The 26465-nt window shown below is 43.9% G+C and overlaps 1 protein-coding gene across 4 annotated transcripts in view; it reads left to right on the top strand.

Annotated features, from left to right (window-relative positions):
* Positions 1-6469: 6469 nt before the first annotated feature.
* The window catches only part of htr2cl1 (5-hydroxytryptamine (serotonin) receptor 2C, G protein-coupled-like 1), an 86835-nt gene continuing 66839 nt past the window's right edge, over positions 6470-26465 (top strand). For 3 of the 4 annotated variants that reach the window (XM_041068965.2, XM_055506998.1, XM_055506996.1), the window contains exons 1-2: positions 6470-6689; positions 13164-13462. The gene's annotated coding sequence lies outside the window, so the exon portion shown is untranslated. Of the gene's footprint in view, positions 6690-12957; positions 13057-13163; positions 13463-26465 lie in introns of those variants that run through there. The other variant, XM_055506997.1, reaches the window with a different exon arrangement.

Genomic DNA, 26465 nt, shown 5'->3' with positions numbered 1-26465 from the left:
CGAAAAATGGAAGAAAGCGCCGGAGAGAAGATTGGAATCCAAATCTAAATGAGATTTGTCCGTCTCACAGGGCTGGACATGTAAAAATGTCCGTAGATCCAGTAGCAGGTACGGGAAGAGAAAAGCAACACACCACCGGCATCATCTGCAGCAGGAGCCTGAGTCCAGCTGAGGATAACCTCCAGGACGACGGCCTTGTCTTATTACTAGAATCACCTTAAATGGGCAGAATCAGAATCAGAACCGCCATCGCACCCAGAGGATCCACGCTCCATTCGCTGTTTTCAGACCGGCGCCTGGTTCAAGGTCACGGCAGCCGATGTTGAACCAGCGCTGCTCACATTTGACTAATGCTGCGTCCCATAAAGCAGCCTGCTGTAACTACCTGCTGTAATGAGCTCCGTCAGGAACCGGCCGGCGCCGTGCCGGGTTCATTCATGAGTGGCGCCGCATCACTCTGGGGTTCGTGACTCACGTTTGGCGTCACGCCGCCGCTTCTCGCCGCTATTACCATAATTCCTTGTGATACAATCGAACTGGTTACGCGACTCGCGGCGGCGCCGTCACAAAAGCCCATTACGCCATAATCGGGCCCCGCTCGCTCCCTGCGGGCGAGTCCGCTTGTGAATGGGAGCCGGTGCTTTCAGCGCCACACTCTGTCCCATCAGCGACTCTAATCTCCGCACGGCGTGTGTGATTTCCTTTAAGTGACGTGACCGGGGGCTGCAGGTTCACGCGGCTCATGTAAATGGGGAAACCACTATCCTGTTTGCTCATCGCGTCTCGGTGTAATAAGGGAAGGAATGAATGTCGGGCTTGGAGGGTGTTTTAGGGAATCATACAACAAAACCACATTCAGATTCCAATTGTAATTTGCCTCAAATGTAAAATCCAATATCAAACCTACTGACAGTTTTGCCTTGTGGGAGAAAGAGGGCAAGTTACTGAACGGAATATTGTGAGCTTTGGAAAGAGCAGCTGCACAGAATGACAACTAATACCTGCAGAGCTCAGTAATGGTTTACATCGATTCAACGCTGGCTTCATCTTCTTGTTTTACTGACCGCAGTGAAGCCAGCGTCTCCAGCTTTGGACAGGTGACTTTCGTCCACTCGAATACAGAAGGAGGAGAAGTCGTGGATGAAACGTGACCTGTTCCTGCTTTTGCTTCATTTTCTGTCACGGCGCCACCGTCTTCCATTTCCAGGAGCAGAAATCTTTTTCCATGGATGAAAAGAAAAGCGGCGCCACAGTCATATTTCCTGGCAAATCTTTTTCACGCCGCCGGCGAACCAAAGTTAAACTCATTTATTTCTGTGGGGATTACTCCTCCGTCAAATATGAGCATAGCAACATGACGCTTGTGTCCTCGAACCTGCCTGCACCGACACAGAGGGCAGTGCACTGGCACAGGGATTCACACAGGAGATGGACGGACTGGTAGAAAGTCATCCATCCCAGCTCGGACCACAGCAACTCCATCCCTTTCTTGTAAAATGTGATTAGACTTAAGTCTGAGAAAGGGATTATCACAGAGAGAGTAATGATGAGCTCCATCAACATGGACAATAGATGTAATCATTTAATAACTGCACCCTTTTGGAAAAGAGTGGACTTACTCCCACTTTGAATTGCTGATTCTGAAACAAAGATGTCCATCTTCAGTTTTCCAGTATCCCCATCCAACTTTGCTTTTAAGAACAGTAGCGCTCAGCAGACAATTCTTCAGCAGCTGCATTCTGACACTGAGTTACTGTGCAGCAGTTTGAGCTCGTCTGTGGGGGAAGATACAGAATCCTGCTTCAATGGTCCATTGTGTTCTGAACCACCACCGTTTCTAGCGGGGGTGTCGTGGGTCACTGATGTGGATCTAACAGAAGTAAACCTGCACACCTTCCTGACAGAGTGATGCTGGACCAGAACCAGGCCTGGGTCGGGCTCATATGGTGACATTAGGCTGAATCTCCCAGGAGGCTTTGCTCCAAACAAAGGGCTCAGCGTGCTCTGGAAACGCTCCAGGTCTGATGTTTGCTGCGTTGCCACACAATGTTTCCGCCTGTGATGCTGGACACATTTATTGTTGTGTTGTACTGAAGGGAAATGACTTCCATCGATCAGAGCTTCTCCGCAGCGTCTCTGGCGCCGGGCGCTTAACTGTACGCAGGTGCAGCCGTGGGAGGAGGAGGTGAGGCTGAGCGGCGATCAGAGGGGGGAGCTCTGTGCCCTCAGGCTGCCGGACCGGAGGCGGATTCAGGCCCGGCTTCCCTCCTGCGCAGCGGCTCCGATCAGTGCTACACCATATGGAGGCTGAATCTAAAGGCGTCTTTAACTGGCCGCTGACCTCAACTCAGCAGAGGAGCAAACGCGGCGCGACCGTTGTGACCGGGACCACAACCGGAGCACGTGTGAGCTGGAGCGCGTGCGGCCGATACGAGTCACCGGAGCTGAACTCAGAGCGGAGCTCTGTCAAAGCCCAGGAGAAAAAATAGTGACTCGATGAAGCCGTTTTATTGTTTAGCATCTATGGCTGTAAAAATCTGTTTAAGTATTTGTTATATATTAAAATAAGAAAAGAGAAGAAAGATCAATCAACTCACTAAGTTAGTATAAGTGAACATTACTTATTCCTAAAAAATATATAAGAATAATAAAACCTTGATTAACCAAAATTAATAACTAAATAAGGTCATATTTTAGGAACTTACACTGGTCTAGAGTCAGATTTTTAATTAAGGCCTGACGTCAGAGCAACATATCAAAGGCTGGATCTACCAAACTGGTGTGACAGGTTGATGTCGCCAGTGGGTCTCACTGTTTAATTTGGGCGGCTTTAAATCACCATCTGTTTAACTTGAGTCGCTCTGACCACTTTTGAGCGGAGGCGAGCTGGAATCATTAAATACGGTCTCGTCTCCATCAGCAGATGCTGATCCGGAACACGTGGCATGTGTTCAGGTACGATCGCATTTCCGCGTTGAGACTTCTTCTCCTATTAAAGTCACAGTCTGCCGGGCGCCGACACTTTCCTGACTCCCTGCCTGGTTTCTGACTCAACAGCAGCTGAGTCACACAGCTCGGTTCACCTATGGAGAGAGACGACAGATCTGCAGCTAATAGGGCAGGTTATGAACTGTCTGGGACGGCGCAGCTACAATGCCGCTCATCGCCAGACGACATAACGAGAGTCTGTTGTCCGAGTCTCACAAGCGGCAAACACGTGGCCTTTATTCTGAAAAGAAACGAGTTGGCTGCTCATTAAAAACGATATGTGCCGTGATTCAGGGGCAGTCGGCAGAACAATAAACAAGAAGAGGAAAATGTTGTTCGCGCCTTACTGTATATGAGCGCTGCTCGTTTCTGTGTTCACGCTGTCACGAGGCAGGAACCAGGAGGACGCGTCTGCGACCTTTGGGAGGTCGAGATGAAGGTAAACTGTGTCCTCACACACACGTTGAAGCAGCAAGTTGCAGGCGTTTTAAGCTCATGTTCCCAGAACTCGCTCCATCAGTCGCCTTCGAGTGGGAGCCACCGATTAACTAATGTTTTTACCTCTAGTGATGTGTCATCGCGAGGCACGAATGGACAAGTCACGACTCTGGGAAAGCTTTGTGTTACATTATTCACTACTTTGACCTTTTCTTCGAACCTTATTGTTTGTTTGTGTCTGCATTGGGAATTTTTTCTTTAATTGTTTGTCGTCATTTTGTGTATTTTTAATAAAGTTGTCTCTATACATTTGATACAATTATACATTATACAATTATACATTTTTCCATGAACCTCATGTGCACTGGGTGCAAGATTACAGAAAAGCTGACCATAGAGTAACATGAACAGACACTAACCATGTGGGATGAAGAGCGTGGGTCTCTGATGAGGTGTGATTTCTCCTCCTACTTGTGCATCACGGGTGATGAGTGATGGTGACAGACCTGTAAATACTGTAGCTTGTACTCCACCAAAGTCAAACGTCAGCATCAGGAGGTTGGTTTGGACGATTAGACCAGCGGTGCGTGACAGAGCAGCTTGCAGCCTCCCCTGACCTGTGCCTCCTCATCTCCCGTGCACCTGAGCCATGTCCGATGCTTTGCACACAGGCTGTTTTAGCTGTACATGCTCCCACACTAGGCCTAAAGATGTAGCTTTGTCTTGTATCGGAGCTGTAAAATATCCAAGCTGGGCTTTGGTGACATCCACCATATTTGATAGATTGTGGGTTTGTTTCTTCAATAAAAAATATTTGGCAGCAGTTTTCTTTAAGAGTAGTGAAGTAGTAAATTACAGTGGTGTCCAATTAAATGAAAGCGTGAATTATTTATTTGGTTTGTTAGAGTGAGTTCTAATGTTGTGCCTGTAGGATCTTTGGTGAAAACACTGTCAACATCATGGAAATAATAACTTGATCAATGTCAAGGATCAGTCACTGTCCTATGCAGGACAACATGTATTGTCATTTTTGCTAATGATGTCCCATTACGGAGGTTTCCTTCGGAAGCATCTGATGTCATTGACCTTTAAGTTGGTGCCTGTGGTTTCTACCCAGCTTCTTGTCTTCCTGTTTAATATGTGAAGGGACTTCCTCTTATCTGACAAGTGTATGACAGGTGCTTAAGGCATAAAAACGTGCACTCTGAACCTTAATGCTGCGATTAAATGCTGGGGTGAAACTGTCCTAAAGATGACCCTAGCCTTTGCTGATGATCTCCCCAAAGAAAAGTCATTAGCCCCTTTTAATTAATCTATAACCTTATAATTACTTTCATCAAAGACAGCAATGATGCAATGGCTTAAAGATATAAATTATTTTATTGCACTGAACCCCCGTTGCCTGGTGCCCCCTGCAGCACTAAAGTCTAATATATGAGTCTTTCCAGCATATGAAAGAAAAATCAAATCAAATCAAACTGCACAAAACTGAATAAGAATGTCTTCAGATCTCTATGATGTTGCATCAGATATTCTCCACTGAAGATCTGCCTCCACTGATGTCACAGATGGGGAAATCAGCTTTCACCAATGCTCTGCGTGATGTGTTGGAATCCTTCTCTTCCATTAGCAGACACACGGCTGCAGAAGAAAGAATTTGCTGCAACCCATAAAATATCCTGTTGGCCATTGGGTTAGAAACACTGATGCCAAATGTAGTGGCTTGTCAAAAAAGGAACAAAGCAAAGTATTACCTCTGCAAATAGCCCACAGGCTGCAGGCCTCAGTATTAAAGTGCTGGACAGAATGAATAATATGGGCTAAGATCCGGCCATCAGGCACGTACATTAGTGCCCAGGATAGAGGCGTAAAATGTTAAGTTGTAAAATTAACTGGGAAAAACTTTGACTGATAAATGCTTTTATGATCTTACTGTTGGACATTATCCCAATGGATTTAAATGAAAACGAAAAGATGTGAGTAAGGTCTGTGCTATGTAGGTTTATTATCTTTTAATAACTAATTAACTTTCTGTTATTTTTTTTATTTTGAAACGAGGGACAAATTGTGGTAGCTCATCTGACCAGTGGACATCTGTGCGTAAAATCAGACCTCAGGCCACAGCTGCGATCTCATCAGCACACAGATGCGTCTTCATTTGCATTCTTTTAGTTCTCCTCACACTCTTACCTTCGGCCGTCTTCACAGGAATAACCTCCACCACGACACCGACTGCATTAGCAACGTCTTAGCTCGCGTTTCTTTGATGAAGTCGAAAGAGAGATGCTTTCATAAAACTGTCTGAAAATGCTTTTAATGCAACGCACTAGATCCGAGGTCACAGAGCAGCAAAAGACATTCAGCCATTCAGGCATGATTAGTATATGTTGACGCATCTGTGTCTCTTGATGCTGTGCTACTTTCTCGTTCTAAAGCAATGTTTTTTTGTTTTTATGTAACCTTTGTGTCATGGAAGGAGAATGTGCTTTTGTTTTTATTGAGTGTGGTTATGATATTTCCCCAGATCACTGTGGCGCTGACCTTTGCTTTGTTCTTGCCTTTGCTTCTGTTCTTTCCTATGATATTCTTGTACTGTTGTTATTTAAGCAGCTCCTGCCAACAGTAGCTTGAAGCCATACATGTAAGGTTGGTGGCAAGAGGTGTAATCTCCCATCTTTCATCACTCTGCACTTTGATTTAGGTGGTCGCAATCAATGCCAAGTGGAGGATCAATACAGCTTTGAAGTGTTAACTGTTTCATCTCACTTATTTCACATTTTTAGAAAACATTTAAGAAACATTTTTCTGGCCAATACCATAAAAAACTTTGTTTTTTCTACACACATACAAGACACACAAGAATCTATTTTCTTGATGTCAAAATTTTCCACTTGGTTGCGTTGCTTCCATTGTTGTGTATTATGGTAGAGTTTTTATCCAATCATATTTCAGCAAGTTTGTGTTGTCAGGTTCTTGGAAATCTGCCTGAGTTAAGCAAACGGACACGGTCAGATGCGAAAGCCAATCAGATCTCGAGTCGCTAGAAGGCCTACGCTGCGCGCGACGTCTACGCGTCCTACGGTTGGATAAGCACTCGCGAGAGCCTGAAAGGCGGCACTTTGCAAAATGTCAAAATGCCCGGAGATCCGTTAGCCAGCTACAAACAGCTATCGGTGTATTTCTAACCTACGGTGGCTGAAGGAGGAGGCGACGACATTTTCAAGACGGACACACTCATGAAAAGTGGGAACTTGTGAGCAGAGGTCGGCCAACTCCTTGTTTTACTGTTTTACATTTTCAAAAACAGTTGCAAGTACTGTAATCTGCATATAATTTCAATGAATAGTTATTTTCGTTGTCGGCGCACAGTTTGTTAGACAAACTTTTTTATCGACTTTTGGTGGACTAAAACTTTGTTGCTTAATCTCGTGATATTATTGATTTTAAACGCTCCGGAAATGAGGTGTTCCTCGACCAGGTTTTATTAAGATGATGCAATGTATAAGTATAATTCTGTTTGGCCTGACAGTGGCACCAATTTGATGCTATTATTAGGTGTATTAATTTAAGCAGGACTAAGTATGACGTCATTGACGTCCTAAAGTGTGAAGTGAACAAACCGCCACTGCAAATTAGAAGCAACGACTGTTATTAACAAAAATACCAAGCACCATTGTTCTAGCATGTAGCTCTAAGCACCACTGTGTTTAGCCATTTAACACCAGTGCAACAGATGCAAAGTTGTTGTGTGCTTGAACTGAAATTATTCACCACTTTTCTTAAACCACATTTTGAACTGTAGCCTCTTTCAGAGTCAACACCTTCAGCTTTATGAAATGAAGCATTTCATCTGCTGAAAGAAAAATGTCTTTACAGCTGTAACTCAAGTCACAACCAGCTCATCGAGTGAGAACCATTATTCACAGATGTGTTGCGAGTGACTGAAGAGACGACTGAGCGTTTGCTGGTTTGTTTGGTATCAGAAGCAGCTGGAGAGACACGGTGCACAAGTGGACATAATGCACATACAGTCAAATGAAGCAAACGCACAGCAAACCTGCACAGACTTTTAAAAGGCAAAGATACACACCAGACAAAATGATTGTGCCACATTATTATCGTAGTAGGTGGATTATTGTATGAGGAAGCAGGCTTTGTATCTGAACTCTGCAGGTTTACCTATGACTCACAGCAGGCTCTCAGACATACCTGCCTCCACCAACCTTTATCTCTAGCCTCTCGTTTCCATGCTTCCCTCTCCTCCCTCTCAGCTGCCTATAGATAAGCTTTTAATTGGGAACCCTCCTCTTCCATCTTTCATGGAAGAGGAGGGTTTATCCCCACCTCAGCTCTTCTGCAATCATCAAAATTATAAGTGCTTGTGATTCTTTGCAGGACATGACGTGACTCTTGCAGACGGAACAACTGTACATCTGAGCAATGCTTGACTAAATTAAGCTAACAGTGGGCATGTGCTGCGCTTGAAGCTATCATGGACGCCTGCTTACAGCATGTCCACGTCTTTATGCTCCCATGTGGTGCAGTTGCATCCAGTTTTGGATGCAATCAGTAGGCAGTTTTGCCTACTGATTATGTGACAGTATAAGAGGAAATCCAGCAGCTGTTGGTTGTGGTGTTGAATTGTCAGGACCCAAGAGTGTCACAGTTTGGCATTTATCAGCCCTAGTGCTACTTTCTGAAACCAGCCATTGGATTAGGAGTGTTTTTTTTACAACACTAACTGTTTTGAACATCAGGCACACCATCTTGTGGTCTCTTAGTCCCATTTGGATCAGTTTGCAGCCTACACAACTAACCACAAGGCCTTTTAGAAGTGGCTACAACTTGTAACAAAAGCATTAGCTGTTATCATGAGCATCTTTTCCAAAGAGACTATTGTACCAAAGAATAGTTTTCTGCGGTTTGTCTAAGTGCATTTTCTGGCTTCCTCTTTCCTTCTTTTTATTGTCCCAAGTTGTAAGAAGTTGTTATCTCCTCCTGCAGGATGTGCTCTACAACTTTTAAGTGCATTGCCATGAAACCATCATACTCTACATGTACAAGTTAATGAGCCACATGGGAAGAGTCCAGACTGCTAACGCAATGAATGGCATAATGACGACCAGATCACCAGTTCCACTGAGTGAATAGACTTCTGGTTTCAATGTAGTACGTCTCTGTGTTACGAGAGAAAAACATACATGTGCTGAAGAAATCCTAGAAATACTTAAGAGTATTAACACCATGTTCCTTGTATTTTTTATATTTATTTTACATTAAAACATCTTTTAATCTTAAGAGTTTAACTGCTGATCAAGATATGTTTAATCAAGTGCAGCAAAGATTAATTCAACAAAAATATATATTCTGTCAGGAATCAAAAACATTGAATAGATCAAATGAGGATGCTTCAGTTTGGACAGACTGATGATTCAGGCCCTCATAGTTGTAACATGGTACACTGTAACAACATGGATCATTGGCTCTAATTGTAAAAAAGGTGGGGGCAAACTGAATCTCACAGATGTTCCTGCTTCTTATTCTATTTTCATCAGTTGTATCAAACATTGTCATTAATTCTTTACATCGAAAATGAAACCAGCTGCTCTGCAGGAAACCTTGATTACACCTTTGTTTATCAAAGGGATGGCAACAAATTAAACCAGACAGATGCAAATTAGACTTTGACTTATGCAAACATTCCTTTAGGTACAAACTGCTCTTCTCACAGAAATGTTCTCTAATTTAGTTAAAAGGGAAGAGCCTGGAAATGGAGTACATCAGTTAGCAGTAGCCTGAAGTCACAATGAGGAGGAGCATCTGTGACATTCAGGCCTTCCTCTATAAACCACAAAATGCAGTCTCATTCCAGATGATCAGTTTTAGGATGAATGAAATGGATATAAACGATTAGCAGACGAAGCTTGACTGTCTTCAACTGGCCTCTGCAATATTAGGACACACAGGGCACCTGATATCCTGTACGTGAGGTTGCTGCTGTATTCTAAATGTAATGATTTGTGATTTTTAAGGTAAACGACAAGCTACGTTACTCACCACACCTCTTTACGGAAGCACATTCCTTTCTTTTCTTTGACCCATTACTGGGTTAGAAAGCATGTAAGCCGCCATAATGCTCCACAGAAGAAGACGACCTACCACAGGCCTCAACAAAGCAACAACAATGGTCACTTCCAGTAGTGGAGTCCAAGCATTCACATTTGTTTGATCTAGAATTTTACCCTGAAGCTGGAGAGGAGGCTGCTGAAGTCATTACATTTTGACTGTATGTCTCATGTATTTTCGTGTCATGACCATGTGTCTCAATGGTATTGTTGCATTTACTTTAACCTATTTGATTTATATACAGCAATTTGCAAGCGACTAGCAATTGCTAATGTTAACTGTTGCTAATGCTCAAGTATTTGAGCACCGTACATATAATTAATGTTAACTTGTGCTGCTGCTCTGACAAGCCTCATTTTATACAGAAAAAGTGTTTGTACACTTTACTATTTAGAGTAATCACAGCATGCCTTACCTGGGAACGAACATAGCTTTGGTTCAAATTATATATTGACCTTACATATTTTCTCTACATTTAGTAATGTTTGATATATCAAATATTCTGAGCCCATTTGGTCGAAAGCAGGAGCTTGTTTAGAAGCAAAGTACTACTATATAAATAATGTTTTTTTTGGTAATTTTTGATAAACCTGACCATAATATGTGTGTGTATCTTGGGTCATTACAGGTAGCCAACAGAGATTTTTTAATCTGGTGCTGGAGATTCCTGGGGCAAAGAGTCCATGTCTTCATCCCTTCATACGTGGAGTCAGGGCAGAGTTTTCTGATAAACAAGGCACTTATGTTGGGTTTAGACCACCTGCCATCTTTGAGCAATTGATTATTTATATATATTTATACTTGCATACATGGTTCACCTCTATTGTTTACCATATTAAAAAGATATAAAAGAAGAAGAATGTAATTTCAATATTATGTTTTCCTGTGTAAAGTTTAAGTTTTTCCCCCTCATAAAAACAGAGTTCAGTGAAATGTGTAATAGTTAAAGCCAACTTTATTGTCGGCCAGAAAATGCACCAGTACTTTAAAGCTGGACAAAACTGTTATCTTCAGACTCCAATTTGCAAGGTACAGCTTACTGGGTGAGTTGAGAAGCCCTAGGTTTGAGAACAGAAGCGTCTGCAGGCCCTTGCAGCTTTGCTGTGGAAGTCCTGGGTAGGTGGTAAACTTGGTTATGCTGGAAATTTGTTTCTGCATCCGGACAGGAATAGTTGTAGACAGACGGCTGGGGAGATGTGATCTCTGTTGTTCTTATCATGATTTGGAAGACCATGACACCCCTCAAAAAGGTACTGCAAACATAGGTGTAGATTAGTGAAATGATCAGTTTTTCCTATGTCAAATATAAACAATAGACATTATAAGACATTGAAAAATAAACTGCATAAGAGGACAACCCTGTCTGTGCTAAAACAACAGATTAACGAAGTAAAGTAGTTGTAACAATTAAGATATAAAATCCAAATGGTCCACTGTATAACAATATGTAACATTTATTGTACTGTAAATTGTATTGTTGTATTGGTCCTGCAAATGCAATGGCTATGGTACACAAGCTATAGATAGCTGACCAGATAAGCAACATTTATTGTGGAGACCTAACTAATTAACATCTAAGTTTGGAACACAAAACAGTTAGCATAAATGTTAGAATTTGGTAGAACAAGCTCGTAAGTCCAGACGACTAACGGCGCTCAATACATACATCCAGGCGGCACTTCTATCACACGATTGCAGCTGGAGACACCCAGAAGTGGAAGTGAACCCTGAGCCCACCACAACATCTTACCTTCATATGATTATAAAATTGAAGTGTAGTATTGTACTGCTTGGTACTGTATATGACCTATACTCTTGTCTCATAGCTGTCAGAGGGTCAGAAGTAAGCTACTTTTAGTCAGCCACTAATTTACAGGTTATTTGCAGGTAAATACAGATAATGTCAATCATCTAACTGGCAGTGGAGAAATCACCACTGAAACCAGAGCTAACAATTTATTATTGTACATGTATGTCTAGATTTACGTTGCTGTAATGTTGTGGGTATCCTATAAATATTAAGTTCAGTAAGTGCTGAACTGTGATGTGACTGCAACAAAATAAAGAATAAACTGAAGATGTTTAAATTGTTATTCTTTCCAGCAGGATGGTGACATTTTGGTTTAGAGGAGGAATACAAGGTACATAAAGTCAGTATGATTCACTGCAGTATTGTGTGTGCAAGACACTTAAGATTGTGATAAGCCGTGGTATAATATAGTGTAAGGAAGGATTATAAATAAACTCAGCACTAACCTGCAGCTTGTTACTTAAAATGTCATTTAAAATGGACGACACAAAACAAAAGTCAAGCTACAAAAAATGTCTACAAAAAATGAGTGTAAAAGTTAATATTTCATACAAAGGCAGTGGAGCATTTACCTGTAGTTATGGTTACAGTGATTCTTTACCATCCTGTGCTGCTGGGTTACAGAACTTTGCAAAGCACTGCCTCCTTTTAACACGTGCACTAATGGAATAAATGTTATATTGTAGGACTATGGCGTGTGTGTCTATGTGTCAGCTAAAGGGATAAACAATAAGATGTAAACCATCAATGCAGCATGGAGGGGTGAAGATGCAGGATTAGAGCCAGAGGGTTAAATGGGGAGAGTTTACTCCCAGCAACGTGGGTATTCTGTGCAATACAACTGCTAAAGCTAAAGACACATGAGGTTAATTCTTGTTTCCAGTTACCGTTTGTGAGGAGCAGTCAGAATTGTGTACCTATTGTTTGTATAAGTCATAGGAATTGTTGGCTTGTTCAACATGTAGCTGTTCCTCACATGCTTTTTGGACGGATGGATTGATGTGAGGGGTGGACACAGGTCACCGTAGTCAATGTAGTGTAAGTCACGTTGGCTTTGCATGTGCATAATGAGGAACTGGACTCCAGCCATCACAAACTAAAGGAGCCTGTTGTGTATAAACATGGAAATGAATGACTCACTCATTCCCAAATGCCGGGCATCGCTGTGTCTCTTTTCCAAGTGAGCAAATGCACAAGGTTCAACACAGGTGGACGAATGTGAAACTGACAGTTTTTCAGCCACAACAACAGTCTGGTTCAGATCCGAGGCTCAAGGTAAATGGAATCAAAAACCTTCCATTCTCTGCACAGTTGGTGACACCTGAAGTCAGAAACATGAGCGCTTAGTGTAAACCTTATAGTTTGTCATCTACATTGGAAATCTGACCTTCATAATCTGCACCCCTTATCAATGGCACAAATAAATACGTAACGTCCATGAATCTCTCCAACCTTGCCCCACAGCCACTGCGCAGCCTGACCACAGTCGAAGTCTTTGCATTTTTATATGTTAATGCCTAACTGAAACGTCACACTGGCACAAGGAGGCAACTGGTGGTCTCTCTCTCCCTCCCTCTCTCCCTCTCTCTCTCTCTCTCTGCCTCCTCCTCTCTCAGCTCCAGTCAATAGGAGTCATTCATAGTCGCTTCTCTCATCCTCTCCGTGCTCCAGTCTCCGATGTCCAAACTTTCCAGGTCTCACCACATCCGGCTAAATACGCGAATTAACAGTTTTCTGTGATTTGGTGTGGATTTCAAACAGGAGGATTTATTGTCTTTGCTCTGTCTTTGTCTTGGTGCAGGACGCGTGGCGGCGCGCACCGGACCACAATGGGCAGCAGAGCGCGTCCGGCGCGCGCGTCCGGGCGATCGGACGCCGTGCGTGGGACACGCTGGTAGAAACCCCGGCAGAAGCAGGACAGAACCGTGCGTTCCGCCCGCTCAGAAGCTCAGACAGAGGCGGACGTGCGTTTTTCAAGCCGAGGAGAGGACGCGGACATAACGTGTCCGGGCGCTGAAGCGGCGCAGAGGGATGTAGCTACAAAGAAGACGGACACCGCAAACAGCAAGTTCGCAGGAGCAGCAGCCGCACGTCTTCACGGTGAGTGGAAATGGAAATGTGGATCTCATAGAACCCCCCTAGAGAAAACACTAGACTTCAGTGCCTCGTGTCTTTGACACAGGCGCTCAGAGGCGGAGGACCGAGCTGTCCTTTGAGTTGTGTCCACCCCAAGGAGAAAAGTTGCTCATATTGTAGTTGTAGTTCACGTCGAAGGGTGAACACATTTGCATTAAAGGAAACTTTTAGATTCGGTCTGCGTGGGGAACGAGAGCTCGACGCGCTGTTCAAGAAGCAGAAGCAGCAACGCTGTCGTTCACGCAGATGAGTCCTGGTGGAAACTGTGGGTTTGCCTTATTCCTTCCCGACGAAGAAACAAATGGAAAGAGACATAATTAGTTCCAAAAATCATTATTTCTTTTAAATATTTGACACAGGTGATAAACAACTCGCTCATGTGGAATTAAGTCGCTCCATCACGTAACAATATTTAATTTACACCGACAGTTAAAGTTGCTCCTAATTTTATTTTATTTGAATTATAAATGGATTATTTCAAGCTTGGAGTCTCGGGATGTTGCTCACGCTTGTGCCAGTGCGCTGCCAGATTTCTTTGGGAGGGTGTGGCGTGCCCATCGCTGCGTCTCATCCCTGCTGGGGGGGGGGGGGGGGGGAGGGAGAGGGGCGGGCTTCAGCTGTAAATACCTGCACCAAATCTGAGAATTAAATCATCTAGCTGCGTGTTTGTGTGGGTGTGTGCGTAATGCGTTATCCTGTGTGCGTATTTATTCACTGGAGGTCCCATTAATCCACCTGTCTCCAGGGAGGATTAGAGCGCTTGGGACATTTTGGGAGCAGATTTTTTTCCCCCCTTCTCCGCCTTTCAACAACATAATCCGCTCGAGAAAACGTCGATTGATTCAGTAAACGTCCCACAGATGGAGCCTGTGACTCCAGTTCAAATACTTAGCCAAGGTTGGCCCCACAAATGGGATGTCAGTCGTTTGTCAGCTCGGATGCTCTGTGGCAAAACAAATTGTGCTCTCCAGGAAATGCAAAGGCAAATTAAGATCGTTTTAAATTAATAGCCCATTTGTATTCTGGATGTCACATGGCAAATTCATGTTTAAACGTGTGGTAAGGCACCGGATTGCCGTTTCCCTCACTCTCTTTGTCTTGCGCTCAGTTCAAATGAATCAGTCTCTGATTTTGCATCCCCAGTCTCAGTTGAAGCTAAATTGGCAATTCAACGTGACTTATTGTCATGAAAATGGAAATGAATATCTCAGAAGCATCAGGCTGGAAACAGACACGGTTTGTGTTTCTCCACTCCATTGCCACAGTTCCTCGACATTGTTGGTTAAATGTAGCTGTCTCACTACTGGGGAAGGGTTGATGACCCCCGCTCTCGAAGGCTCCCACTGCCCCTTTCCATGTCCGCATTTCCATTTCAACATGCTCAGTCATGCTCAGTGGGCGGTGGTTCGACTCACCACGTTTTACCCTCGTTTTTCACACTGGTGCTGTCATGGCGGTCACGTTGAAGGACAGATGCCCAATAAATGAATGCAGAGTGATTTATACTGGCTGTTTGTTCAACAGACTAATCACTTGATGGACTGGGATGATGTTAGATGAGACTTTAAACACATTCACACAATGACAGATGGTCAGGCATAAACACATACTTTCTTCATGCTTCAGGATGCGCCCTTTGCCACTGCAGTGATTGGAATCATTAACAGAGTGAATGGAAGTGATTGAGTGGGCTTCAAACGTCGCTGCTGAACCTAAATATAAAAAAAAGGTGTGAATGATCACAGGTAAGAAGTGTAACTGTAGAGGATGAGATCAGAGAGCCAGAATCCAGGAGGAAAATGGATTTTGAGAGGGTGCCAGGTAATTCAGGGAATGAAATGAAATGCGATTGTGTGGTGGGCTTATGGGAATGTGTGCGTGAGTGTATACGACGCTGTACAACATTGTGTGTGTGTGTGTGTGTGTGTGTGTGTGTGTGTGTGTGTGTGTGTGTGTGTGTGTGTGTGTGTGTGTGTGTGTGTGTGTGTGTGTGTGTGTGTGTGTGTGTGTGTGTGTGGGCCCGGTCTGTGAAGATTTCGGTGCCTGTGTGAGGACCAGGTTTACCTCTGGACCTTATGAGGACAATCTCTTGGTGCTGTGTTCTAGGTTTTGCTTGCTCACGCGGAGCATAGCATTGATAGTATCTGTGGAACTGCGTCACATATTTCTCCAAAACAGTCTTCAGGTAGGTGGGTTTTCTACAGGTAGTCTGGCTTCAGGATAACCGGCAACTTTAAACGTTCCATATGCATAAATGGCCGTCTGTCTCAGGGTGTCGACCCTGTGATGGACTGGCGACGTGTCAGTCTTGCCTGCCTCGTGCTCAATGTCATGACTGGCTTCAGCACCTAAACGAGGAAAGCAGTTGGATAAGCTGGATGGATTTCAACCTGTGACATGTTAAATAGCATGAAAGTCATATTGTGTCTAACTTGTCCAACCCCTAGCGGCCAGGGGGCCTAGTGAGGAGTGTTCATTTGCATCATGGACCACCAGCTTTAATAAGTATCAGTAACTTTCCTCAAGCTGAATGATTTTCAATATAAAAATTATGGCCCCCATTGAACAAACAGGAAAGCCATGAAGCCTGCTATTTGCTGCAGATAAGGACCATCTGTTTTCAAATCTCTCCATGTGAATGAATAAATCTCTCTAACATGAATTTGATTGCATGGGGGTAGTCTGGTGGTGTTCCTGAATCAATCATATCTATTTAGCTTTAGACCCCCCACCCCTCAACCACTTACCCTCGTAAGTACGGAAGCCCAGCCTCCCACGGTGTGTTTGTGTTCAGCTCCGCTCGCGATGCCTGATTCAGTCGTTTGGTGCAAGAGGATTTCATTTCGCTGAATTGCCCCAGTCTCTCACAAGATTAAAGTGACAATCAGTCATGTGAAACAACAACACATACACCAACAGCAGTCACCGTTGCCGCTCTTGTCTCTGTAGACCCGCGACCTGACAGCTGGAGCAAATCACTGATCACAGATCAGAGCCAGCCCCCAGTGGTGGATTGGCAATGGACAAACCCCATCAATTGTAAATCAGTCCCTCTAGATGCTAATGCTACAATTGCTTTTCTTCTTGCAAATGGAAAATCAAGATCAACATGGGCTTTTGTGGTGGGATTACATCTCTCACATAGTGGCAGCGAGGTTGTTTTGTGTGTGTAGATCAGGATTTCCACGCTTTGACAGGCTCAGGTGGCAAACAAAGCGAATAAAAACAAAGTTCCTTTAAGTAAGTCAAAATCATTGTCTTACAGATATGACCTGTCAAAATGTGTCCCCGCCTGCTCCTAAAGGAATTCATTGCCTTCAGTATAGTGAAGATGAAAGTAGACACAGAACAGGGAAAACTTTTGTTTTAAGATGAGTCACTTGCTTTTATTCAGTGTCTTTTAAGTGAGAGGAAAACCATTAGTTTATGGGATGTCGCTGCGGGGTGTTTAAGTATTAACAAGTGAACATTAGATGGTTTTTTTTATACTGAAAAATGGAAACTGCCTGAAGAGGTTTGAAATGAAACCTACAACTTGCCCTCTCTGAGAATGGAGGTGGCAGATTGGCCTTCATGATCCGTGAAACTAATACATTTTAGTTTGATAAAGGTTTGTCGGCTCCATGTGGATTCAGGCTCGAAATAGGTTTGATTTATTGTTTTGGTCCGAGTCAGAGCCACCCTGCATATATTCAAGGTCTTCTCTATGGAGGGATATTGAAATGATCCAGATTTTCCACCTAGGCTGGAGCTTATCAAAGTGTTCAATTGCTGAATCTGTTCTCATGAGGCCAAACGTGGGCTAGCAGGGCCCTCGTCTAGCTGCCATTAGGTAAAGTAGGTGGTTATCATGCACTACCATGCAGCAGACCTTCCCTGTGGTGCAGAGCACATGGTACAGAAGCTAGCGTCCTGTGATGGCCTGGCGAGCTCCTTGCCTCTCAGGCAGTGACAGCTGAGGCTCTAGGCTTCCCTTCAACCTTTACGTATCAAAGCCCTCAAAAGGATGCACGTATGGATTTTTGGCAGGAAGGAGCATGTTGCTATTATTCTGATTTTGATTATATCTAATGTGGTTGCGTGAGGCCCTTTGATATTTGTAATTAGAAGTCCTAGAAAGGCTTTAAATGGATAAAAATAAAATGTTTGACCAGCCAAACTCTTGTGAATCATCCATCCATCCATTTTCTTAACCGCTTACTCCCTAGTGCGGGGTCACGGGGGTGCTGGAGCCTATCCCAGCTGGCTACGGGCGAGAGGCAGGGTACACCCTGGATGGGTCGCCAGTCCATCGCAGGGCAACACATAGACACACAACCATTCACACACACACCTACGGGCAATGGAGAGAAGCCAATCAACCTAATGCACGTCTTTGGACCGTGGGAGGAAGCCGGAGAACCCGGAGAGAACCCACGCAAACACGGGGAGAACGTGCAAACTCCACACAGAAAGGCACCAGGTCCGCCTCCGGGAATCGAACCCAGAACCTTCTTGCTGTGAGGCGACAGTGCTACCCACCGCACCACCGTGCCGCCCCTCTTGTGAATCATATTTCAGATAAAAAAAGACAAAACACTGTGATTAATAAATATTTAAATAATTCAGAAAGTAAGTCAAAATACATCAAAACCCAGCTTAAGTGACTGGATTTCTCCCTTCTGCCTTGATCCTTGTACTTCAAAGCTTTATTTTAATGAAGTCACCTCTGTCCTTCCTCTCAACTATTATCAGACTTGTTCACATTTTTGCGTCATTACATTGAACCGTAATGATTCCACATAGTTACACTTGAATAGCCACTAACCCCACATAAAAGGCTCTCTGAAGGCTGAGGACCTTCATCTACAGGAATGTATAGCCAGCTAGTGCATGCTGCTGCTCCTAGTGCAGAGGCCTTGAAGGTTTTATATGTTTGAAATGTGTTTCAAAGAAAGACAAAGAGAAAGGGTCAGATAGGAAAGCATAAACCGTGCAGAATAATGATCGATAAAAAGAAGAGAAGGGTTGTTGAGAGGAAAGAAAGAACCACAAGCTGTTCTCCGTTGTGTGTTTGCTGTGGTTTGTTGCGTAGATCCAATGATTTAAAGCTGTGTCTTAACATGTCAACTAACAGCTCTACAGGGGCATTGAATTAGATGAATGCAGTGGTTCGCACCTCGACTTTATGCAGCCACATAAATATGTATAGGTGCTTTAGTCCAACACACATCTTTCCGTTCGACATTCAACAGAGCCAATAAAGAATACGCGCAGATTATCCAGTATGCACAAGTGCAGTATGTCAGTTATCGGCAGCTGTCAGCCATTACCAGCCTGAAAGATCCCCGCGGTATGTTTTCATATGAAGGAACGATTTCTGGGAACACATTTTTCTGTGTTAAGTTTAACAGACAGGCTGTGCTATGATAACATTTTTCTTTTCATCTTGGAAGCCTTTCAGGAAATTTCTCATGCTCTGGCTGTTGATCGTTGAAGCGCCACGTTTTACTTGCATTCTTGTTCCGTCCCAACCTTAGGGTTTAGCTGCATAATGGAAACTGTGGTAAAGTTAGACACAGCGTAGTAAAGCGCGACGTTGTGCTGTTGTTTTAATGTTGGTTTGTATTCTCAGTCAGTGTTAAAGTTGTTAATGTGCTGAAATGAAATGATCTTATCCCTTAAACTCTTTAGCTGTAGAATACATGATTTATCTGGAATAAGATCAAACAAGATCAAATCGGTTTAATTCCAGTTTAAGGCTCTTTCATCCTTTCTACAGCGTCATCAGTTAAACAGAAACAGTGGAAGATAAAGAGAAACATCTGATTAAAAACCACAATGGCACGTGAATGAGATTCAGACATTTGATAATGTTATTAAGAATCTCAAACTTTGAATGCAGCATCTTAAATCTGTAATACCTAATTTCAGAGTCTTTGACTGAGATCAAAGCCGTGGCTGCCCGTTGCTCGTTGTCCTGTTGCAGCCACGTCCTCCAGGCGAGCTTTCTCAGACCAGCTATTAGCCGTCAGTGTCAACGTGACAGCATTGCAATGACAGGTCAAGGTTGATAGTTTCATGTCAGGCAGTTTACAGGTTCATATCACTGTCTAACATAGTTTCCAGAAGGACAGTAGGTGGTAATGATAGCAGCTAAGTTAAGCTAAGCAGTGGTTTGTGGCATGTACAGTATAAGCGCCCCAGAAACAAGAATGGGACAGTCTTAAACCTATTTCCTCAGTTTAACATTTGAGTCTTTGAATAGAACTAAAGCACAACCTGACTTGTCCAGAAATGGACAGTATCCACTTTTTACTGCTACAGGATACATCATCATGCCCCAGTCATATCACAACAAGCTCATTCTGTTAGCACAAGTTTCAGCTTATTCCAAGATTCCTGAAACTGGGAACTTTAATGCATGTCACTGGAATGAGGCTCTCGAGGTTTCTCCCATTATGACTGCGGTATTTAACTCCTATGGAGTCCTCGCTTTGTTTACACCTTGGGGGCCGTTGAGGTCAGATTGTGACACTCACCTGCCTTGTGTGAAAATGCAAGCGAAGACTCCCCAAAAGGACACGCTAAGACTGGAAGGTGGGTGTCTACCAGTGCCGCAAATCCTTTGATGTACAGCAATCCAACCAATTTCACAGCAAGATATTCTACATAAAAACAAACAATAATTGATTGTATGGCAGGCATAAAAAAAGGAATGAATGAATAATGTGATGCATAGTTTCACGAAGAGCCAGAATCAGCCAATATCACCACCAGGATGCTTTCTAATAGAAAATCCAAGGTGGTAGTCTCCCATCAGACTGCGTTGCTTCCCCCCCTGCAGCGAGCTTTCAAATCACATGTAAGTGTGAGGTAAAGTGTGAATTACTTCCCACATGAGCCCGTGTCAATTTCTCTGTCTGTGATGTGGCTGCCGTCATCTCTTCTCATTCTTGCCACTTGTCTGCAGGCGGCTGCCTCGTCTTATTCCTTCATGTTTGATCTGGGAGGGGGTTGCACATGGTTCATGTTCTTGTTAGAGGTGAAAGTCAAGGACATCAATAAATTAGATGACATAATGGCCACTCATGGCTGCGTGTGTGCGTGTGTGGATAAGAGCTTCAGCTATAAATAACCAATATATATAAGTGCTTGCATACTGTCTGAGGGTGTTCAAGAACATTACCAATGATTATTCAGGATGTGTGTGAATAACAGAGTGCGTCTCCACATCCTGACATTGCTCTTCCAATAAAATCCTTAGCCTGCTTTGATGCCTGATTTTATTTATATACTGATTAGATCAGTAGAATCTACAGTAGTACCACATGTTGTTTACTCAGGACTTTAATTCAGGTCCTCTAACTTTTAACCCCATGTAGGTCGTCTGTCACAACCAGTGCGACTGATCGCTGGAGGATCGCTGCCATGTACAGAGGCAGGAATGAAAATGGCGGCTGGTATATTATTTATTTTTTTTAACAGTCAGTAAGGTTTCCTAGTCATTCATGTAGTGACAAACATGGCATACATTTTAAAAGCCTAGTGCTTTGTCTGTTCACGGATGAGTGGCCGCGTTTTGGACGTGTCCCATTTGCAAACAGCATTAGCCAGACCATCGCAGACAAAGTGGAGTGCATGTTTTTTTTTTTTTTAATGATGGCATCGAAAGCGTCATCAAAACATATTATACAAACAGTATAGTTCTCAAATGTGAAACCGTCTCTTTGTTCTGAATATTTGTGTTGCCAGGTAATTCGGGGTAAGGCAGCGTCTAAAAGTGACGAGTCATTTTCTGATGAGCCGTACAACACTGATGGTGTCTGCTGAGCCCCAGCTGTGTGGTGCTCAGGTGCTTCATGTCTGCGTCGTCGTGGCAGATGCAAACAACCACAGTTGGTTTATGTCATTAATCTGTGCTCTGGAGGTTTGCAGACGCCCCCCGGGGCAGCTCTCACGCTGCTCCTGCAGGAGTTTGTTGGATTTGAGCAGAAACCTGTGCACTTACGGAAAGTTGCATGATTGTCACTTAACAAGGCAGATATGACAGAAGATTTCATGCACCTGCGTGCGCATACACACGCGCACACACACACACACACACACACACACACACACACACACACACACACACACACACACACACACACACACACACACACACACACACACACACACACACACACACAGGCTCTGTGTTCACATGCCACATCCCTAGTACTGTATGTCCCCTGGGCTCTGGGTGTGGAGAAAAAGGGTTTATTTCACACCTGTCAGCGTGAAGATGGTGTGTGTGTGTGTGTGTGTGTGTGTGTGTGTGTGTGTGTGTGTGTGTGTGTGTGTGTGTGTGTGTGTGTGCATGTGGGTGTGCATGTGGGTGTGTGTGTGTACTGTGGCTAAGCAGCTTGGAGCTTTCCAACTATTCCCTGAAGTCATTCATCAACTGTTGAAGGAGCTTAAAACGTATATGAATGATGACCAAACGCAGACCAACACACAGCGAGGCCACTGCATTCTGCTGCTGTCGTAAGGATGATGTCATTACAGAGTCTGATTGTGTTTGCTAACCCACGAAAAACAATAGATGTTATTGGCTCATGTTCCTGTTTTTTTTTCTTTCCCTCTTGACGGTTTTCTGTCTTCAGCCTTTTCTCCTTCTCCCGTTCTCCCTCCTGCTCTCTGTTGGTTTCCCCCACCTCATTCTGTCCCTTCTTTGTCGTCTCCTTCTCTTTCGCTGCCTTTGTTATGCCATATTCCTTCCCAGTCAACCATCATGGCTTAGAATTTTCTTGGCAGCTTTTCTCCATCCCTTGTTTTGATCCACTCGTTTTTCGTTTCCAGCTTTGACATCTGCCGAATCCTCTACTTTTCTGACCCTCTTCTCATCTACCCACACTTGGCTCCTTTTTCTTCTCTACCACGCCTCTATTCTTCATACCTTTCTCTAGTGCCTCACACTGTGTCTTCTTCATAGTGTCCTCCTTCCTTTTATTGCTCTGTCATTTCCTGTTAGCGTTAGGCCCAATTCTTCCGCTCACTATTTCATCCTTCCATCCTCTTCCTTCTTTACCGTGCTCAGTTTTGCTCTTTCCTTCTCTCCCCTGACATCACATCCGCCTCCTTTCCATTTCTCCTTTCCTTCTTCGCCACTTCTTCCTCTTCATTTACAGTACTTCCGCCCTTGCTCTGTATTCCGCTCACCTCTCCTCGTTCCTCAACGACCCTGCAGTGTGACTGTTTCTGATACGTTGCTACACACCCACACACATACGCACACAGTTTTGCGCTCGCACAGTCTCTGGGGTAGTCTTCCTTTGAAGGTGATGTGCTTTAGGGATTTGTCTGTTCCACTGCTGCTTGACAGTTTGACACACACATACACACTTCGACTACCATATATGCTGCCAAGCGCAGTTTACCAGCTAAAATACTCCAGCGCTTGTCAGTTTATCAACTTCACAACTCCTTCATCCTCTGCTTTGCTTTTTCTTCCTGCCTGTTTCACGCGCACTCATTAAAGTGTGCACGGATCAAGGTGTGGAGAAAGGTGCTAAGCCTGCCAGGGTTAGAAGATTCAATTTCCAGTGAAGGTGCCAGCCAGACAGTCTGTAACACTGCCTCCAGCACCATTAAACCTTCATATAAACACCCTATTAAGCCAAGCTCAGGTGAGTCTATTAATCACAGGTGCTTGATCTTTGATGATGTCACACACACAAGTCCTCATTTATATTTGGTTGGTCAACACACTAGGGTCTTAATAGCCTTTGCCTTAAACATTATGTTCACATGTAGCAGAAAAGTGCAGATTATAAATATTACCACCTTCTGGACAGACAATGCTAACTGTGCCTCAGCCTGACTTATTTCTCCTTTAGGGAGCTGCCCAACACCAGAGTAGTAGGAAGTAACGTAAGAAGTAAGAAAAACCCAATAGTTAAAGAATAGTTCTAGATTTTGTGTTCAGTTGACCAAGTTAGGCTTAAAAAAAGTCTGCAAAAAGTTGAAGAGATTAGCAAAAGGCTTTTCAATTTATGAAGCTTCAATTCTTTATTAAGGGATTTAACTTGCTGATTTGTATGCCATCCATTACTGTATGTCTCAAGCAGCTTGACCTCCTCTAAAGCTTGAAGTGAATTCTCACCAACACTTCTGTTTCCAGGATTGATCTAACAAGGCAGAGCCAGCTAATGCTCCCAAAAGTCAAATCCCTGTTACATCTGGCCCCATCCCAGACCAAAGGGAATGCTCTAGCAGGGCTTAGGAAGATTTCAGCTCTGGCTTTACATCTCTGGCAGGCTGCCACACAAGTTCATGCCACTTTAGGCTGTGAAGCATAGAAACAAATGCCCCCCCCCCCCCCCCCCCCCCCCCCCCTTGTAAGCACTCCTTAAATTTGCAACCTCCAAAGGCAAATGAAGAATAGATTTATTGCATTGGGATCGCACCGTAGAAAGCTTTGAGTCTTGAAATATTCATTTGCCAAAAAGTCTGTATTAGCTATCAGTTAGTTGCACAACAATGGAGCACAGAACACAAACACCTCTATTGGTTCTAATCTGCATTACACAAATCAGTGTGTGGAAATAATTACAATATATAATATAACGCTTTTGAGACCAAACTTGTTATAATTAATGAAGCTTACTAAATAGCTTTTTTGCCTTTTCTCTGCTTGAGAAGAAAGAAAGAAAACACATTACTAGGAAAACCAACTGACAGCGAAAACACTGAGAACATCCTGGCAATTTGCTTTTCATCCGCATATCAGAGTGTCATATAATTCCCTATTTTGGAATTAAGGGCAATTGATGAAAGGGAGACAAAACAACAGATGGTGAGCGGAAACAGAATGACTGTGAGAAGACGCCGCAGGCAATCAATCAAAGAAACGGAGGATAGAAAGGAAATGAAGACAGACAGATGAAACTAACGCTAAGCCAAGGTCTCATCGACGTAATAGCGGGGAACGAGCGGCTGCAAACTAAACGTGTCCTCAGCTGCTTGTTGGAACAAGCAGGTGTAGTGAGAGCCGCCATATCGGAGTTGTATTAGTGAAGACGTTTCTGTGGCGGCGGCGCTGCTCTGTGCTGCAGTCACTGCTGTGTTGTCTTTATCTGTAGTGGTCTTAAACCGCCAGCGGGTCACAGTGACACGTCCTCTGCAGTCAGACGGAAGCAGCCGTGGGTGTTAAGAGCGGCAAAGGAGCAGCTATTGTCTCTACATAGTTGATGAAATCATGTGGTGTTGGTGAGGAGCAGAAGGTGTATGCGTGGTTTTATAGAGTACAAGCGTTTCTTTTCGCTTCTCTTTAGAATTGATTTTTCCTCTCAATGTCTCTCTCCAGCTCTGTCCTTCCCAGCGTCGTTTCAAGCTCCCCGTTCAATTGCTACGCTTTGTACCTCGGCCCTCTATTGTAGCCTTTCTATATATTCCTCCACAGCCATTCTCTGTCTCACCTTTGCTTGCCCCGTACTTACCAGTCGATAAATCCTACCACGATGTCTGTGAGGGAATAAGACACCGGGTGGAGAAAGCCGGTCGGCTGAGTCTTTCTTTTAATTCCTGTCGCTCTGGGATTGTCTGCTTTAGGTCACCCTCAGGCGCCGACAGCTCAGGAAGACAAGGGGGAGATAAGAAATTGGTCTATTCTATGTCAGTTTGTTATTCACACTCGTTTGTCCTTCCCTAACAACATTATGTGCCTGATCCTATCACTTACTATCACTTCAGCCCATCCGACTGGCTACTAACAACAGTGTCGACCACAATTATGAACTGATTTAAAAGGACTTGACTCAATATTTCTCTTTCTCAAGTTGGGTGTTTTAATTCATGTGTTGGCTGGAACCTAAATGAATAAAGAGTCCTTGGCAGGACTGACAGCAGCTCCCTGTAATTTCCCTTCAAAATGGTCTGTGTAGCTCAGGCATGGGCACTAAAGTGTAGCAGCAGGGCTTGACTTTGAATTGACAGATTAACTGGAAAACCCACTGATGCCTGGTGAGAAGTAGGGGGCAGTCAGACTCGACCTAGACGAAAGCTGCGTGGTCAGATCGCCTCTGTCTCCACAATGGTAAGGATTTATGTACGCCTCATGAAAAGGATTTGAAAAGTTTTACACAACAATAAACTTTCACACGAAGAAAAACGATAGTACATAAAAAGGTCTTTAACGGTTCCACCATATTTTTAATTGTAATTGTAATTGAACCTGATGATACTGAGCACGGTCAAGCAGCCAGCGCCTGATAGACAGTAAAAGCGGGTTTCAGTTGCCATTTATGGCTCTTACTGTAGCGAAGCATCTGGTTTGTCTGTGTAGAGCTTTGAGTGCGTAATCACAGTTGAGCCTGACAACTACTGCTGTAAGACTCTGAGGGCGAGCCAAGTAAAGTAAAAGTAGACCGTGGTTGATATGTGAAGTATATGCATAGGTCCAGTCAGAGCTTCTGAGTGTTGGACTTTCAATAATCAGGCCAAAATGTTATGAAGACCAACCATTTATTTATTTTTATTAAATGAGTCGCAATAGTCAAGATAACACACTATCATATCACAGTGAATCAGGGATTGAGAGACTCGATGGAACTCTGCCAGTGTAAAAATGTCAATATACTAAGTAATGCTGTCAGTGAGTTTGGCATCGAGCTGGAGTCGCATCCCAGCTCCTGTCTCCCGGCGCCAAAGTCCCACAATGCCCCTGGACACAGTTTGCTGGGCTTTCACCAACGAGACGCGCACGTTCGTGTGTGTCTGTGTTTCTCTGGAGCCGACGTTGATGAATCTGTCCTCCCGCCTGTGTCGTCTAGACGCCTTTTTTTTCTGTGACATTAGCTAAAATAGCAGCTTAAAGAAGATGTGTCTGGAATGCAGCCTTTCCCCTGTTCCCTCTGGCTCTGTGCCACAAAGGAGCAGCTAATGGCAGAAGGTGGGTATCGCCGACCACACGGACAGCCTGGTGTAATGGTTTTCACTGTCACAC

The sequence above is a fragment of the Betta splendens genome, chromosome 2, assembly GCF_900634795.4.
Source record: "Betta splendens chromosome 2, fBetSpl5.4, whole genome shotgun sequence".
NCBI classification, from domain to species: domain Eukaryota; kingdom Metazoa; phylum Chordata; class Actinopteri; order Anabantiformes; family Osphronemidae; genus Betta; species Betta splendens.
Note: the sequence above shows the minus strand (reverse complement) of the source record. Positions and strands in the feature narration are given on the sequence as shown.